The following is a 19,839-nucleotide window of genomic DNA, read 5'->3' as shown; positions in this document are numbered from 1 at the left end:
GGCATCTCTATGCTCTTTTAGAAAGAAAAAAACGTAATGGAGACCTGTAGACACAGATACTATTGTTTTATATAGAATAATTAGCACAATACTTTTTGAGAAGCTTTCCCATAAACAGTGACCTGAATAAAATGAGGGAGGCTGCTAGGCAGGGATATGGAGGGTTGAGGGAGCATTAAAGCAGAGGCAAGGGCAAGTACAAATTACTAAATAGGAACAAAATTGGAGAGTTCAAAGAATAGCAAAGTTGACAAACAGTATGACTGTATCCCAGTGGAAAAGAAAAATGGTGAAGAAAGCAGAGTTTGAAGGAAACCAGATCCTATAAGGCCTCGTAAGCCATGCTAGAAACTTAAATTAGTTTTTATTTATTTTCATTTAGTTTTAAAGAAAATTATACATCTTAAAAGAAAAATTCAGAAAGTAGAAGAATTTTAAGGAAATTTGCCTTCTGAATATATTACATTTACCTGAAAACAATATATAGCTCAAACCAAATTAAATGATCAAGCTTAAAGTTACGCCTGAATCATAATTGGCCTATTTCTACAGTCAGTAAGTACAAAATGACTAGTACAATTTAATTATTCAAGAGTACCCTTCAACTCTCACTTTTCATTTTAATTTCATGGGGACTGTTATTAAGTATTGACCTCTTAATTGTCTTCAGAATATCTACTAAAATTAATTTTCCAGGATAAATTTATTCCATCAAAATTGTTAGAGTAATAAATACATGCAAGAGAAATAAAGCAATACATTTACTATTGTAAATTTTAAACTATTTGTTTCTCTTTAATGTTCTCAAATCCCGGTGTCCATTCATATCTATATGAATTTTACTCTTTGTAATCTTGAAATAAATACAATTTTTCATCATTTTTTTTCACTTAACATTATATCATTTCATTATTGTGCTGCTATATCCATTCTGTGCTTAAACCCACAATTATATTAAAGAACAACTCTATGTTACCAACTCAATAATGCAAGTTATATTTCATAATCAATACAGGGTACATAATATAATATTAATTTACACATTATATTTATTACACAGGAAAATTAATTTATAATTCAATTTGTCCTCATAGAATAAGGGTAAATTTTACTCTGGTAGCCTTCCTTCAGTAACCTCATTATAGACTTTACCTTAGCATTAGATGAGTTTTTCTAAGATTTTGCACTGATTGAAATTTGACATGAAACAAAGGATATATATTTTCTTTCAGCACCAGTTTAAAATTTCAGAATTCAAATGTGCTATTGTATAGTACTTCATTGGTTGAAGAAAATTTAATCCTGTCTAAAGGCAGTAGCAATGCATATTCAAAATGTTTCAAATGCTGTACCATAATTGTACATTTACTAGTCCTGTTATGATTGCAGAATAAATATACTTTCATTTCAGTTTGTTATTTCAGAGATATGTCTTGTGGGTAAGAAAGAAAGTAACAACTTCTTATCACAAGAAAGCTATAATTATGTGTATTTATATTTAACCTTTGTAGATGCTATTCATTAGCATCTAGTTGTGCCCGCATGGTTTATATTTTGAGACACAACTTTTGTATAATTCCTGTAATGATTATAGTAATCTTTTACTTGGAACTTTTTTTCTTTAAAAGTACTGCATTAGTGTCAGAGTGCACACTTTGAAAAATAAGGTTCCGGTGGCAGCCACACCTTTTTCTACTATTATAATAAATTCAATCATGTGAATACCACTTTTAGAAAACATCTGCTCTTTTGTTATAAAATTGAAAGATAACCCTGAAAGAATTGATCCTCAAGAGCAGATGCTGAAGAGGAAGAACATAGAACAGCACTGACTAAAGGGAAATCAAACTGAGAAAATAAAAGGAGGGGAGAGATATAGCTACCATGAATTTTCACATCTTATAGTGACAAATAAAATTAAAATCCTTCTCATCAACTAGTTTTACTGTCTTGTAGAGGCAAGTAGAGCACATCATCAAGAAGAAATCTGCATTCATTTTTAAGTATCTGTTTGATTCCTTTCATCATTTGCTATCACCTTCATGTAGATTATGTATTATTAACAATAACTTTGTACAGGTTTTGAAAATTGAAATGAATTTTGCCACCCTGACATGTTTCTCAGTAGCTCATACAAACTAATGTTTTGGATTTAGGGAATCACAACTGCTTTTATCCCTTAAAAATTTTTTTTTTTTTAGATTTTGTTCTCACTTTCGAATGTGTTTATTGGAATAAAAAATAAGGAGAAAGTGCTAAAATTAGAGCAAAATAATCAGGATTCATTTTTGGCCAATGAATGGATTATTGTGTAATATGCTAGTGGCTGAGGACAAGTCATTTTTGTCTTTCAGAGAGGGTAAAATAGGTGTTTTACCTCAAAAGTTAAAATGTCATCTTTTTAGTTTCCAGATGTTCAAATACTATGAATATTCAAAAAAGAAATATAAAACAGAACATAAAATTTTCACATTTTATTTCACCCTACTACTAGAGGTCGTAACACTAATATTTGTACTAAATATAACAATAATTCTGTTTGTACATATGTGTGTATGTACACTTAGTACCTATGTCATAATCAATGATTACCTCTGTTATTTATAGTGATACTTCTCTTTTCTTTTTATTTATTTATTTATTTATATAATTTATTTATTTTATTTAGTTTTGGCTGTGTGGGATCTTCGTTGCTGCACACGGGCTTTCTCTAGTTGTGGCAAGCGGGGGCTACTCTTTGTTGCGGTGCATGGGCTTCTCATTGTGGTGGCTTCTTTTATTGTGGAGCATGGGCTTTAGGTGCACAGGCTTCAGTAGTTGTGGCATGTGGGCTCAGTAGTTGTGGCACTTGGGCTCTAGAGCACAGGCTTAGTAGTTGTGGCGCACAGGCTTAGTTGCTCTGAGGCATGTGGGATCTTCCTGGACAAGGGCTCGATCGAACCCGTGTCTCCTGCAGTGGCAGGCAGATTCTTTTTTTTTTTTTTTTACATCTTTATTGGAGTATAATTTCTTAACAATGGAGTGTTAGTTTCTGCTTTATAACAAATTTAATCAGTTATACATATACATATGTTCCCATATCCCCTCCCTCTTGCGTCTCCCTCCCACCCTCCCTATCCCACCCTTCCAGGCGGTCACAAAGCACCAAGCTGATCTCCCTGTGCTATGCAGCTGCTTCCCACTAGCTATCTACCTTACGTTTGGTAGTGTATATATGTCCATGCCGCGCTTTCACTTTGTCACAGCTTACCCTTCCCCCTCCCCATATCCTCAAGTCCATTCTCTAGCAGGTCAGTGTCTTTATTCCTGTCTTACCCCTATGTTCTTCATGACATTTTTTTCCTTAAATTCCATATATATGTGTCAGCATACAGTATTTGTCTTTCTCTTTCTGACTTACTTCACTCTGTATGACAGACTCTAGGTCTATCCACCTCATTACAAATAGCTCAATTTCGTTTCTTTTTATGGCTGAGTAATATCTACTGTATATATGTGCCACATTTTCTTTATCCACTCATCCTATGATGGACACTTAGGTTGTTTCCATCTCTGGGCTATTGTAAATAGGGCTGCTATGAACATTTTGGTACATGACTCTTCTTGAATTTTGGTTTTCTCAGGGTATATGCCCAGTAGTGGGATTGCTGGGTCATATGGTAGTTCTATTTTTAGTTTTTTAAGGAACCTCCATACTGTTCTCCATAGTGGCTGTACCAATTCACATTCCCACCAGCAGGGCAAGAGTGTTACCGTTTTTCCACACCCTCTCCAGCATTTATTGTTTCTAGATTTCTTGATGATGGCCATTCTGACTGGTGTGAGATGATATCTCATTGAAGTTTTGATTTGCATTTCTCTAATGCGTAAAGATGTTGAGCATCCTTTCATGTGTTTGTTGGCAGTCTGTATATCTTCTGTGGAAAAATGTCTATTTAGGTCTTCTGCCCATTTTCAGACTGGGTTCTTTGTTTTTTTGTTATTGACCTGCATGAGCTGCTTATAAATTTTGGAGATTAATCCTTTGTCAGTTGCTTCATTTGCAAATATTTTCTCCCATTCTGAGGGTTGTCTTTTGGTCTTGTTTATGGTTTCCTTTGCTGTGCAAAAGCTTTGAAGTTTCATTAGGTCCCATGTGTTTATTTTTGTTTTTATTTCCATTTCTCTAGGAAGTGGGTCCAAAAGGATCTTGCTGTGATTTATGTCATAGAGTGTTCTGCCTGTGTTTCCTCTAAGACTTTGATAGTTTCTGGCCTTACATTTAGGTCTTTAATCCATTTTGAGCTTATTTTTGTGTATGGTGTTAGGGAATGATCTAATCTCATACATTTACATGTCCCTGTCCAGTTTTCCCAGCACCAATTTTGAAGAGACTGTCCTTTCTCCACTGTACATTCCTGCCTCCTTTATCAAAGATTAAGATGACCATATGTGCGTGGGTTTATCTCTGGGCTTTCTATCCTGTTCCATTGATCTATCTTTCTGTTTTTGTGCCGACACCATACTGTCTTGATTACTGTAGCTTTGTAGTATAGTCTGAAGTCAGGGAGCCTGAGTCCTCCAGCTCCATTTTTCATTCTCAAGATTGTTTAACTATTCGGGGTCTTTTGTGTTTCCATACAAATTGTGAAATTTTTTGTTCTAGTTTTGTGAAAAATGCCAGTGGTAGTTTGATAGGGATTGCATTGAATCTGTAGATTGCTTTGGGTAGTAGAGTCATTTTCACAATGTTGATTCTTCCAATCCAAGAACATGGTATATCTCTCCTTCTATTTGTATCATCTTCAATTTCTTTCATCAGTGTCTTATAATTTTCTGCATACAGGTCTTTTGTCTCCTTAGGTAGGTTTATTCCTAGATATTGTATTCTTTTTGTTGCAATGGTAAATGGGAGTGTTTCCTTGATTTCACTTTCAGATTTTTCATCATTAGTATATAGGAATGCCAGAGATTTCTGTGCATTAATTTTGTATCCTGCTACTTTACCAAATTCATTGATTAGCTCTAGTAGTTTTCTGGTAGCATCTTTAGGATTCTCTATGTATAGTATCATGTCATCTGCAAACAGTGACAGCTTTACTTCTTCTTTTCCAATTTGGATTCCTTTTATTTCCTTTTCTTCTCTGATTGCGGTGGCTAAAACTTCCAAAACTAAGTTGAATAAGAGTGGTGAGAGTGGGCAGCCTTGTCTTGTTCCTGATCTTAGTGGAAATGGTTTCAGTTTTTCACCATTGAGGACAATGCTGGCTGTGGGTTTGTCATATATGGCCTTTATTATGTTGAGGAAAGATCCCTCTGTGCCTACTTTCTGCAGGGTTTTTATCATAAATGGGTGTTGAATTTTGTCAAAAGATTTCTCTGCATCTATTGAGATTATCCTATGGTTTTTCTCCTTCAGTTTCTTAATATAGTGTATCACATTGATTGATTTGCATATATTGAAGAATCCTTGCATTCCTGGAATAAATCCCACTTGATCATGGTGTATGATCCTTTTAATGTGCTGTTGGATTCTGTTTACTAGAATTTTGTTGAGGATTTTTGCATCTATGTTCATCAGTGATATTGGCCTGTAGTTTTCTTTCTTTGTGACATCCTTTTCTGGTTTGGGTATCAAGGTGATGGTGGGCTCGTAGAATGAGTTTGGGAATCTTCCTCCCTCTGCTATATTTTGGAAGAGTTTGAGAAGGATAGGTGTTAGCTCTTCTCTAAATGTTTGATAGAATTCACCTGTGAAGCCATCAGGTCCTGGGCTTTTGTTTGTTGGAAGATTTTTTATCACAGTTTCAATTTCAGTGCTTGTGATTGGTCTATTCATACTTTCTATGTCTTCCTGATTCAGTCTTGGCAGGTTGTGCATTTCTAAGAATTTGTCCATTTCTTCCAGGTTGTCCATTTTATTGGCATAGAGTTGCTTGTAGTAATCTCTCATGATCTTTTGTATTTCTGCAGTGTCAGTTGTTACTTCTCCTTTTTCATTTCTAATTCTATTGATTTGAGTCTTCTCCCTTTTTTTCTTAAATAGTCTTGCTAATGGTTTATCAATTTTGTTTATCTTCTCAAAGAACCAGCTTTTAGTTTTATTGATCTTTGCTATCATTTCCTTCATTTCTTTTTCATTTATTTCTGATCTGATTTTTATGATTTCTTTCCTTCTGCTAACTTTGGGATGTTTTTGTTCTCCTTTCTCTAATTGCTTTAGGTGCAAGGTTAGGTTGTTTATTCGATATGTTTCCTCTTTCTTAAGGTGAGATTTTATTACTATAAACTTCCCTCTTAGTACTGCTTTTGCTGCATCCCATAGGTTTTCTTTCGTTGTGTCTCCACTGTCATTTGTTTCTAGGTATTTTTTAATTTCCTCTTTGATTTCTTCAGTGATCACTTCGTTATTGAGTATTGTATTGTTTAGCCTCCATGTGTTTGTATTTTTTACAGATCTTTTCCTGGAATTGATATCTAGTCTCATAACATTGTGGTCAGAAAAGATACTTGATACAATTTCAATTTTCTTAAATTTACCAAGGGTTGATTTGTGACCCAAGATATGATCTATCCTGGAGAATGTTCGATTAGCACTTGAGAAAAATATGTATTCTGTTGTTTTTGGATGAAATGTCCTATAAATTATCAATTAAGTCCATCTTGTTTAATGTATCATTTAAAGCTTGTGTTTCCTTATTTATTTTCATTTTGGATAATCTGTCCATTGGTTAAAGTGGGGTGTTGAAGTCCCCTAATATGAATGTGTTACTGTCGATTTCCCCTTTTATGGCTCTTAGTATTTGCCTTATGTATTGAGGTGCTCCTATGTTGGGTGCATAAATATTTAAAATTGTTATATCTTCTTCTTGGATTGATCCCTTGATCATTATGTAGTGTCCTTCTTTGTCTCTTCTAGTAGTCTTTATTTTAAGGTCTATTTTGTCTGATATGAGAATTGCTGCTCCAGCTTTCTTTTGATTTCCATTTGCATGGAATATCTTTTTCCATCCCCTTACTTTCAGTCTGTATGTGTCTCTAGGTCTGAAGTGGGTCTCTTGTAGACAGCATATATATGGGTCTTGTTTTTGTATCCATTCAGCCAATCTATGTCTTTAGGTGGTAGCATTTAGTCCATTTACATTTAAGGTAATTATCGATGTGTATGTTCCTATTCCCATTTTCTTAATTGTTTTGGGTTCGTTATTGTAGGTATTTTCCTTTTGTTGTGTTTCTTGCCTAGACAAATTCCTTTAGCATTTGTTGTAAAGCCTGTTTGGTGGTGCTGAACTCTCTTAGCTTTTGATTATCTGTAAAGGTTTTAATTTCTCCATCAAATCTGAATGAGATCCTTGCTGGGTAGAGTAATCTTGGTTGCAGGTTTTTCTCCTTCATCACTTTAATTATGTCCTGCCACTCCCTTCTGGCTTATAGAGTTTCTGCTGAGAGATCAGCTGCTATCCTGATGGGGATTCCCTTGTGTGTTATTTGTTGTTTTTCCCTTGCTGCTTTTAATATGTTTTCTTCTGTTTAATTTTTGACAGTTTGATTAATATGTGTCCTGGCATATTTCTTCTTGGATTTATAAGGTATGGGACTCTCTGTGCCTCCTGGACTTGATTCACTATTTCCTTTCCCATATTAGGGAAGTTTTCAACTATAATCTCTTCAAATATTTTCTCAGTCCATTTCTTTTTCTCTTCTTCTTCTGGAATCCCTATAATTCGAATGTTGGTGCATTTAATGTTGTCCCAGAGGTCTCTGAGACTGTCCTCAGTTCTTTTCATTCGTTTTTCTTTCTTCTGCTCTGCAGTAGTTATTTCCACTATTTTATCTTCCAGGTCACTTATCCGTTCTTCTCCCTCAGTTATTCTGCTATTGATCACATCTAGGGTATTTTTTATTTCACTTATTGTGTTTTTTATCATTGCTTGATTCATCTTTAGTTCTTCTAGGTCCTTGTTAACTGTTTCTTGCATTTTGTCTATTCTATTTCCAAGATTTTGGATCATCTTTACTATCATTATTCTGAATTCTTTTTCAGGTAGGCTGCCTATTTCCTCTTCATTTGTTAGGTCTGGTGGGTTTCTATCTTGCTCCTTCTCCTGCTGTGTGTTTTTCTGTCTTCTCATTTTGCTTATCTTACTGTGTTTGGGGTCTCCTTTTTGCAGGCTGCAGATTCGTAGTTCCCGTTGTTTTTGGTGTCTGTCCCCAGTGGCTACGTTTGGTTCAGTGGGTTGTGTAGGCTTCCTGGTGGAGGGGACTTGTGCCTGTGTTCTGGTGGATCTGGCTGGATCTTGTTTTTCTGCTGGACAGGTCCACGTCAAGTGGTGTGTTTTGGGGGGTCTCTGGACTTTTTATGATTTTAGGCAGCCTTTCTGCTAATGGGTGGCATTTTGTTCCTGTCTTTTTGTTTGGCATAGGGTGTCCAGCACTGTAGCTTGCTGGTCGTTGACTGAAGCTGGGTGCTGGTGTTCAGATGGAGATCTCTGGAAGATTTTTGCCATTTGATATTATGTGGTGCTGGGAGGCCTCTTGTGGACCAGTGTCCTGAAGTTGGCTCTCCCACCTCAGATGCACAGCACTGACTCCTGGCTCCTCAATTTGGGATGACTTGTTGTCTGTTCATGTATTCCACAGATGCAGGGTACGTCAAGTTGATTGTGGAACTTTAATCCGCTGCTTCTGAGGCTGCTGGGAGAGATTTCCCTTTCTCTTCTTTGTTCTCACAGCTCCCGGGTCTCAGCTTTGGCTTTGGCCCCGCTTCTCCATGTAGGTTGCTGGAGGGCATCTGTTCTTCGCTCAGACAGGCAGGGTTAAAGGAGCAGCCACTTCGCGGACTCTGGCTCACTCAGGCCGGGGGGCAGGGAGGGGCACAGAGTTCGGGGCGAGCCTGCAGCGGCAGAGGCCGGCGTGACATTGCACCAGCCCGAGGTGCGCCGTGCGTTCTCCCAGGGAAGCCGTCCCTGGATCCCGGGACCCTGGCAGTGACGGGCTGCACAGGCTCCCTGGAAGGGGGGCCTGGACAGTGACCTGCACTCGCACACAGGCCTCTTGGCTGTGGCGGCAGCAGCCCCAGCATCCCATGCCTGTCTCTGGAGCTCCTTTAAGCAGCACTCTTAATCCCCTCTCCTCGCACACCAGGAAACAAAGAGGGAAGAAAAAGTCTCTTGCCTCTTCGGCAGTTCCAGACTTTTTCTCGCACTCCCTCCCAGCTAGCTGTGGCTCATTAGCCCCTTCAGGCTGTGTTCACGCCGCCAGCCCCAGTCCTCTCCCTGTGCTCCGACAAACCCGAGCCTCAGCTCCCAGTGCCGCCTGCCCCAGTGGGTGAGCAGACAAGCCTCTCGGTCTGGTGAGTGCCAGTTGGAACTGATCCTCTGTGCCGGAATCTCTCCGCTTTGCCCTACCCAGGTACATGTGGAGTTTCTTGCCTTTTGGGAGGTCTGAGGTCTTCTGCCAGCGTTCAGTAGGTGTTCTGTAGGTGTTGTTCCACGTGTAGCTGTATTTCTGGTGTATCTGTGGGGAGGAAGGTGATCTCCACGTCTTACTCTTCTGCCATCTTCCCCAGAAGTCGATACTTCTCTTTTCTGGTATATATAATATGATTTAATTTTGCAAACACCTAGTTGAACATTATTATCTTGTGTAACTCAAAGTGAATTTCCTGACTCTTGATGGATCAACAATTCCTCTAGGGTTCTGGTATTATAATCTGGCTGAAAAGGCCAAACTCAATTTACAATGTTTCTTACTAGAGAAGGTTCTTAGGGAAGAATGGATTTTCCACCCTGTTTGGGACTAGTCTGTCTCCTGCTAAGAGCAGGTCTTTCTTTCATTATCTTGTGGTACATAAGCAGCTGCTAGCCTAATATAGCACCTAATTTCTAAGTTTCTCAGGTACTCACTTACCTAACATAAATGTGGCCTTTTTATAATCCTTTCTTCTAATTTGTTTGTTCTTACTTCTTCGCTGCTTCAGCAGTTTTCATAACACAATTACTTGAAAAAATTCACTGTGAATACAGCACTAATATTTACCCATTAATGTTAATTACTCGCTAATACAATTCTCTGTTTGTTTCTCAAGATAGATTTGTTAAAAACATTAAATTGGTTATCCTTATTTTAAAATATTTAAAGGATTCAACACCCATTAAGCATAAGCCCTTAAGAAGTACAAAGGTATAAACAAATAAAATGTGATTTATTGTGATTAGTAATAGAAGTCAATTATATAACAGATTTGCAATACTGAATGATATTGAGTTCAGTTTCTTTTTATAAGATATTGAATATGATATTTATGTACCAAATTATTTACTGAAACTGATTTTTTAATTGAAGTATAGTTGATTTACAGTATTTTGCCAATCTCTGCTGTACAGCAAAGTGACTCTGTTATATACATATAGACATTCTTTCTTTAAATTCTTTTCCATTATGGTTTATCATAAGATATTGAATATATCAATAGTTCCCTGTGCTATATGATAGGACCTTGTTGTTTATCTATCCTATATATAATAGTTTACATCTGCTAATACCAGATTAGCAGGGGAGGGAAGTGGGTGGGGTGGGGTAGGGAAGGACTGGGAGTTTGAGATTAACAGATGAAACGGATTTTGAATAAACTTTTGTGTTTTTCTATAGAGAATACTCATATATTGCTTTTTGTCAATATCACCCATTAGATATAAAGGACAACATAGAGTACTGTTAAAACAAAAACAAAAGCAAACAGGAAAATACAGATCTAAAAAGTGTCTCAAAAGACCTGCCGCTGTGATTACTGTACATGACACTGACACATATCAAATGTATAAGTAACCTGGCTGAGTGTCAAGATATTTGGGGGAAAAATAAACCATCCCCTCTCCCCCAGAAAAAAAAATAGTAAGTAGAGTGAGAGGACCAAACAACTCTGAGTATTTGAATCTAAAAATATTCTTAGTGGCCTTTTCCCTTCAAGATGTTGAAGGAGTAAGATGTGGAGATCACCTTCCTCCCCACAAATATATCAAAAATACATCTATATGTGGAACAACTCCTACAAAACACCTACTGAACGCTGCCAGAAGACCTCAGCTTTCCCAAAAGGCAAGAAATTCCCTGCCTACCTGGGTAGGGCAAAAGAAAAAAGGAAAAACAGAGACAAAAGAATAGGGATGGGACCTTCACCTCTGGAAGGGAGCTGCAAAGGAGGAAAAGTTTCCACACACTATGAAGCCCCTTCACTGGTGGAGACAGGGGGTGACCAGGGGAAGCTTTGGAACCATGGAAGAGAGTGCAGCAACAGGGGTGCAGAAGGCAAAGCAGAGAGATTCCTGCAAAGAGGATCAGTGCCAAGCAGCACTCACCAGCCTGAGAGGCTTGTCAGCTCACCCGCTGGGGCAAGTGGGGGCTTAGAGCTGAGGCTCAGGCTTCGGAGGTCAGATCCCAGGGAGAAGATTGGGATTGGCTGCATGAACACAGCCTGAAGGGGGCTAGTGTGCCACAGCTGGCAGGGAAGGAGTCCTGGAGAAACTCTGGACCAGCCTAAGAGGCAAGAGACCATTGTTTCAGGGTGTACAAGTAAAGGGGATTCAGAGCACCACCTAAACGAGCTCCAGAGATGGGCTCGATCCACAGCTATCAGCGTGGACATGAGAGATGGGCATGAAATGCTAAGGCTGCTGCTGCAGCCACCAAGAATCCTGTGGGCAAGCACAGGTCACTATCCACACCTCCCCTCCAAGGAGCCTGTGCAGCCCACCACTGCCAGGGTCCCATGACCCAGGGATAACTTCTCCAGAGAAACAAATGGTGCACCTCAAGCTGTTGCAATGTCATGCTGGCCTCTGCTGCTGTAGGCTAGCCCTTCATTCCATACCCGTCCCTCCCCCCAGCCTGACTGTGGCAGAGACTCCTAATGAGCCACTCCTTTAACACCCTCCTGCCTGGGGGAAAAACATACTCCAGAGAGCAACCTACATGGAGAGGCAGGGCCAAATCCAAACCTGATCCCCAGGAGTTGCACAAACAAAGAAGAGAAAGGGAAATTTCTCTGTTAAGCCTCAGGAGCAGTGGATTAAATCTGAAAAATAAATTTTATGTACCCTGCATCTGTGGAATACCTGAATAGACAACCAATCATACCAAAATTGAGACAATAGACTTTGGGAGCAGCTCTAGACTTGGGGGTTGCTGTATGTGACTGACTAGTTTCTGATTTATATGTTTATCTTAGTTTAGTATTTAGCACCTGTTATCATTGGTGGATTTCTTTATTGGTTTGGTTGCTCTATTCATTTTTTTATTACTTTTTTATTTTAATAATATTTTTAAAGTATTTTACTTTAATAATTTTTTTATTTTATTTTGTTTTCTTTCTTTCTTTTTTTATCTCCCTTCTGAGCGGTGTGACTGACAGGGTCTTGGTGCTGCGGCCAGATGTCATACCTGAGCCTCAGACGTGGGAGAGCTGAGTTTAGGATACTGGACCAACAGACACCTCCCAGGCCCATGTAATATCAATTGGCGGGTGTTCTCCCAGAGATCTGTGTCTCAACACAAATACTGAGCTCCACTCAATGACCAGCAAGCTCCAGTGCTGGACAGCCCATGAAAAACAACTAGTAAAAGAGGAACACAACACCACCCATTAGAAGAGAGGCTGCCTAAAATCATAATAAGGTCACAGACACCCCAAAACACACCACCAGACTTGGTCCTGCCCACCAGAAAGACAAGATCCAGTCTCATCCACCAGAGCACAGGCACCAGTCCCCTCCAACAGGAAGCCTACACAACCCACTGAACCAACCTTACCCACTGGGTGCAGACACCAAAAACACTGGGAATGGTGATCCTGCATACTGTGAAAAGGAGACACCCAAAACAGTAAGTTAAGCAAAATGAGAAGACAGAGAAACACACAGCAGATGAAGGAGCAAGGTAAAAGCCCACCAAACCTAACAAATGAAGAGGAAATAGGTAGTCTACCTGAAAAAGAATTAAGAGTAATGACAGTAAAGATGATGCAAAATCTTGGAAACAGAATGGAGAAAATACAAGAAACGTTTAACAAGGACCTAGAAGAACTAAAGAGCAAACAAACAATAACAACAAAATAAATGAAATTAAAAATTCTCTAGAAGGAATCAATAGCAGAATACCTGAGACAGAAGAACAGATATGTGACCTGGAAGATAAAACAGTGGAAACAACTACTGCAGAGCAGAATGAAGAAAAAAGAATGAAAAGAATTGAGGACAGTCTCTGAGACCTCTGGGACAACATTAAATGCACAAACATTCTAATTATAGGGGTCCCAAAAGACGAAGAGAAAAAGAAAAGGTCTGAGAAAATGTTTGAAGAGCTTATAGTTGAGAACTTCCCTAATATGGGAAAGGAAATATTCAATCAAGTCAAGGAATCACAGAGAGTAGTCCCATACAGGATAAATCCAAGAGAAACAGGCCAACACACATGTTAATCAAACTATCACAAATTAAATACAAAGAAAAAATATTAAAAGCAGCAAGGGAAAAGCAATGAATAACACACAAGTGAATATCCATAAGGTTAAAAGCTGATCTTTCAGCAGAAACTCTGCAAGCCAGAAAGGATTGGCAGGACATATTTAAAGTGCTGAAAGAGAAAAATCTACAACCAATATTAGTCTACCCAGCAAGTATCTCATTCAGATTCGACAGAGAAATTAAAACCTTTACAGACAAGCAAAAGCTATGAGAATTCATCATCACAACCAGCCTTACGACAAATGCTAAAGGAACTTCTCTAAGCAGGATATTCAAGAGAAGGAAAAGACCTACAATAAAAAACCCAAAACAATTAAGAAATGGTAATAGGAACATACATATAGATAATTACCTTAAATGTAAATGGATTAAATTCTGAAACCAAAAGACATAGACTGGCTGAATGGATACAAACACAAGACCCATATATATGCTGTCTACAAGAGACCCACTTCAGACCGAGGAACATATACACACTGAAAGTGAGGGGATGGAAAAAGATATTCCTTGCACATGGAAATCAAAAGAAAGATGGAGTAGCATTTCTCATATCAGATAAAATAGACTTTAAAATAAAGATTATTGCAAGAGACACAGAAGGACACTACATAATGATAAATTGACCAATCCAAGAAAAAGATATAACAATTGTAAATATTTATGCATCCAACATAAGAGCACCTAAACTAATAAGGTAAATGCTAGCAAGCATGAAAGGGGAAGACGACAGTAACACAATAATAGTATGAGACTTTAACACTCCACTGTTACTAATGGACAGATCAACTGAAATGAAAACAAATAAGGAAACACAAGCTTTAAATGACACATTAAACAAATGGACTTAATTGATATTTATAGGACATTCTGTCCAAAAACTACAGAGTACAATTTCTTCTCAAGTACTCCTGGAATATTCTCCAGTATAGATTATATCTTGGGTCACAAATCAAGCCTTGGTAAATTTAAGAAAATTGAAATTGTATCAAGTATCATTTCTGAGCCCAACATTGTCAGACTGGATATCAATTACAGGCAAAACACTGTAGAATTTCAAACACATGGAGGCTAAGAAATATGCTACTAAATGACCAAGGGATTGCTGAAGAAATCAAAGAAGAAATCAAAAAATACTTAGAAACAAATGATAATGAAACCACAATGACCTAAAACCTATGGGATGCAGCAAAAGCAGTTGTAAGAGGGAAGTTTATAGCAATTATAATCCTAGCCCAAGAAACAAGAAACATCTCAAATGAACAACCTAACCTTACACCTAAAGCAATTAGAGAAAGAAGAAGAACAACAACACCCCCCCCCAAAGTTAGCAGAAGGAGAGAAATCATAATGATCAGGTCAGAAATCAATGAAAGAAAAATAAGGAGATGATAGCAAAGATCAATAAAACTAAAAGCTGGTTCTTTTGAGAAGATAAACAAAATTGATAAACCATTAGCCAGACTCAGCAGGAAAAAAGGCAGAAGACTCAAATCAACAGAATTAGAAATGAAAAAGGAGAAGTAACAAATGACACTGCAGAAATACAAAGGATCACAAGTAACTATATGCCAATAAAATGGACAACCGGGAAGAAATGGAAAAATTCTTAGAAATGTACAACCTTCCAAGACTGAACGAGCAAGAAATAGAAAATATGAACAGACCGATCACAAGCACTGAAATTAAAACTGTGATTAAAAAACTTTGAACAGGGCTTCCCTGGTGGCACAGTAGTTGAGAGCCCGCCTGCCGATGCAGGGGATACAGGTTCGTGCCCTGGTCCGGGAAGATCCCATGTGCCGTGGAGCGGCCGGGCCCATGAGCCATGGCCGCTGAGCCTGCGCGTCCAGAGCCTGTGCTCCACAAAGGGAGAGGCCACAACAGTGAGATTCCCGTGTACCGCAAACAAACAAACAAACAAACAAACAAAAACAAACCAAAACTTCAAACAGCCAAAAGCCCAGGCCCAGATGGCTTCACAGGCGAATTCTATCAAACATTTAGAGAAGAGCTAACACCTTTCCTTCTCAGACTTTTCCAAAATATAGCAGAGGGAGGAACACTCCCAAACTCATACTACGAGGCCACCATCATGCTGATACAAAAACCAAAGATGTCACAAAGAAAGAAAACTACAGGCAATATCACTGAGGAACATAGACGCAAAACTTTGCAAGGATTCTTCAACATATGCAAATCAATCACTGTGATACACTGTATTAACAAACTGAAGGATAAAAACCATATGGTCATCTCAATATATGCAGTAAAAGTTTTCAGCAAAATTCAGCACCCATTATGATAAAAACCCTCCAGAAAGGAGACATAGAGGGAACTTTCCTCAACATAATAAAGACCATATAAGACAAACTCACAGACAACATCGTCCTCAATGGTGAAAAACTGAAACCATTTTCACTAAAATCAGGAACAAGACAAGATTGTCCACTTTCACCACTATTATTCCACATAGTTTTGGAAGTTTTAGCTACAGCAATCAAAGAAGAAAAAGAAACAAAAGGAATCCAAATCAGAAAGAATTAAAACTGTCACTGTTTACATATGACATGATACTGTACATACAGAATCCTAGAGATGCTAGCAGAAAACTACTAGAGCTAATCAATGCATTTGATAAAGTAGCAGAATACAAAATTAATACACAGAAATCTCTTTCATTCTTCTACACTAATCATGAAAAATCTGAAAGAGAAATTAAGGAAAGACTCCCATATACCATTGCAACAAAAAGAATAAAATACCTAGGAATAAACCGACTTAAAGGAGAAAAGACCGGTATGCAGAAAACTGTAAGACACTGTTGAAAGAAATTAAAGATGATACAAACAGATGGAGAGATATACCTTGTTCTTAGATTGAAAGAGTCAACATTGTGAAAATGACTATACTACCCAAAGCAATCTACAGATTCAGTGCAATCCCTACTAAACAACCAATGGCAGTTTTCACAGAACTAGAACAAAAAATTTCAGAATTTTTATGGAAACACAAAAGACCCCAAAAACCAAAGCAATCTTTAGAATGAAAAACGAAACTGGAGGAATCAGGCTCCCTGACTTCAGACTATACTATAAAACCACAGTAATCAAGAAAGTATGGTACTGGCACAAGAACAGAAACATAGATCAATGGAACAAGATAGAAAGCCCAGAGATAAACCCACACACATATGGTCACCTTATCTTTGAGAGAGGAGGCAAGAATATACAATGGAGAAAAGGCAGCCTCTTCAATAAATGGTGCTGTGGAAACTGGACGGCTACATGTAAAATAATGAAATTAGAACACTTCCTAACACCATGCACAAAAATAAAATGGATTCAAGGCCTAAATATAAGGCCAGACAGTTTAAACTCTTAGAGGAAAACATAGGCAGGACACTCTATGACATAAATCACAGCAAGATCTTTTTTGACCCACTTATTAGAGAAATGGAAATAAAAACAAAAATAAACACATGGGACCTAATGAAACTTAAAAGCTTTTGCCCAGCAAAGGAAACCATAAACAAGATGAAAAGACAATCCTCAGAATGGGGGAAAATATTTGCAGTTGAAGCAACTGACAAAAGATTAATCTCCAAAATATGCAAGCAGCTCATGCACCTCAATATCAAAGAAACAAACACCTCAATCCAAAAATGGACAGAAGATCTAAATAGACATTTCTCCAAAGAAGATATACAGATTACCAACAAACACATGAAAGGATGCTCAACATCACTAATCATTAGAGAAATGCAAATCAAAACTACAATGAGGTATTTCACACCAGTCAGAATGGCCATCACCAAAATGTCTACAAACAATAAATGCTGGAGAGGATGTGGAGAAAAGGGAACCCTCTTGCACTGTTGGTGGGAATGTAAATTGATACAGCCACTATGGAGAACAGTATGGAGGTTCCTTAAAAACTAAAAATAGAACTACCGTACAACTCAGCCATCCCACTACTGGGCATATACCCTGAGAAAACCATAATTCAAAAAGAGTCATGTACCACAATTTTCATTGCACCATTATTTACAATAGCCAGGACATGGAAGCCACCTCAGTGTCCATCGACAGATGAATAGATAGAGAAGATGTGACACATATATACAATGGAATATTACTCAGCCGTAAAAAGAAATGAAGTTGAGTTTTTTGTAGTGAGGTGGATGAACCTAGAGTCTATCCTACAGAGTGAAGTAAGTCAGAAATAGAAAAACAAATACTGTATGCTAACATATATATGGGATCTAAAAAAAAGGGGGGGTTCTAAAGAACCTAGGGGCAGGACAGGAATAAAGATGCAGATGTAGAAAATGGACTTGAGGACGTGGGGATGGGGAAGGGTAAGCTGGGAAGAATTGAGAGAGTGGCATTGACTTATATAGACTACCAAATGTAAAGTAAATAGCTAGTGGGAAGCAGCTGCATAGGTCAGGGAGATCAGCTCGGTGCTTTGTGATCACCTAGAGGGGTTGGATTGGGAGGGTTGAAGGGAGACAGTAGAGGGAGGGGATATGCTGATATATGTATATGTATAGCTGATTTACTTTTTTATACAGCAGAAACTAACACAAAAATGTAAAGCAATTATACTCCAATAAAGATGTTGAAAAAAAATATTCTTAGCACTTTCATGGTAGAGAGTAGTTCATGAAAACTGTGCAGACTCCCAGCAACACATTCCCCAATACTGATATTTGCTGTCACTACATGGGATAATGGGAGGGAGAACTTCCCAGTGATAAAGATTCCCCCAAAACAATGGGCAATTATACTCCCTCGAAGTGCAGCATCTGACAGCAATAGGAAGCATTCTACACCCTCAAAGAGAAACTTCACACCAAACCACTTTCAGAACATAGAGTAAGAAGAAATATTTCAACTTATTATATGAGATCAGCATAATCCTAATATCAAAAACTTAGTAAGACATTGTAAGGGGATAAAATTGCAGACTAAAATTCTTTATGAACAAAAGCATACACCTTTAACTAAAATACTGGCAAAAATAAATCAATCATTTTTTAAAAAAATGGTTAAACATCAACACCAGATCGGGTTTATGTGAGGAATGAAAAGTTGATTAACATTTAGAAATCTGGGCCTCCCTGGTGGCGCAGTGGTTGAGAGTCCGCCTGCCGGTGCAGGGGATGCGGGTTCGTGCCCCGGTCTGGGAGGATCCCACATGCCGCGGAGCGGCTGGGCCCGTGAGCCATGGCCGCTGAGCCTGTGCGTCCGGAGCCTGTGCTCCGCAACGGGAGAGGCCACAACAGTGGGAGGCCTGCGTACCGCAAAAAAAAAAAAAAAAAAAAAAAACATTTAGAAATCAATCAGTAAGTGTAGCTGATCATATTAAAAGAAAAGAAAAACAAACTTTTCTACTGAGAGAAGAGCTTTTAATATTCAACATTCATTTATAATAAAATTCAGCAAACTGGGAACATAAAGAGATCTTCTCAGCCTTATATCAGGCATCTATGTGATTTTGGTTCACAAAGATTTCATAGGGAGAACACAAAAATCATTAACTGTAAAAGGAAAAATATATATATAAATTTACAGTATCTTTTAATGTGCATAAGTCTTTAATAAAAAAAGTAACATTTTATTCTTTTATTTCTGCTCTTTATTTCTATAACACACATACTATTCTTGGAAAATTTATTTGTAAATATGTATGAACACTTTATGCTTGATACCGTTATAAATGTAATTTTAAATTTTACTTAGAATGATTCATTGCTAGTATTTAAAAGTATTATCAAATCTTTTATGTTGATCTTGCATCCTGTGACCTTGCCAAATTGGCTTATTCTGTTAGTTACTTTGTACATTCCTTATGGTTTACTATATTAACCATCATGCCATCTATAATTAAGGACATATCACTTCTTCCTTTTATTGTTTTGTTTTGTTTGTTTGAGGTTTTTTTTTTTTTTTTTTTTTTTTTTTTTCTGCTGCACCACGGGGCATGTGAGATCTTAGTTCCCCGACCAACGATTGAACCTGTACCCCCTGCCTTGCAAGCATGGAACCTTAACCATTGGATCACCAGGGAAGTCCCTTACTTCTTCCTTTTTCAGTTTTATTGTTTTTACTCCTTTTTTCCCCCCTCTATTACAATGATTAATATCTCAGGTTCAGCATTGATTATAAATAGTAAGTGTGAAGCTCTTCACCTTGTTTGCAATCCTATGGTGAAAAAGTTCAGTATTTCAACATTAAGTGGAATGGTAGCTCTGGCCTTTATTTAGTGTCAGAGAGAGAGAGAGAGGGAGAGAAATTTTTACTCTGATTGAGTAAATCAGAGTACAAATGATTTTACT

This window comes from Mesoplodon mirus (assembly GCF_964341445.2).
Source record: "Mesoplodon mirus genome assembly, chromosome: 6".
Classification (NCBI taxonomy): Eukaryota; Metazoa; Chordata; class Mammalia; order Artiodactyla; family Ziphiidae; genus Mesoplodon; species Mesoplodon mirus.
The sequence above is the reverse complement of the archived record's forward strand: the minus strand, read 5'-3'. Positions refer to the sequence as shown.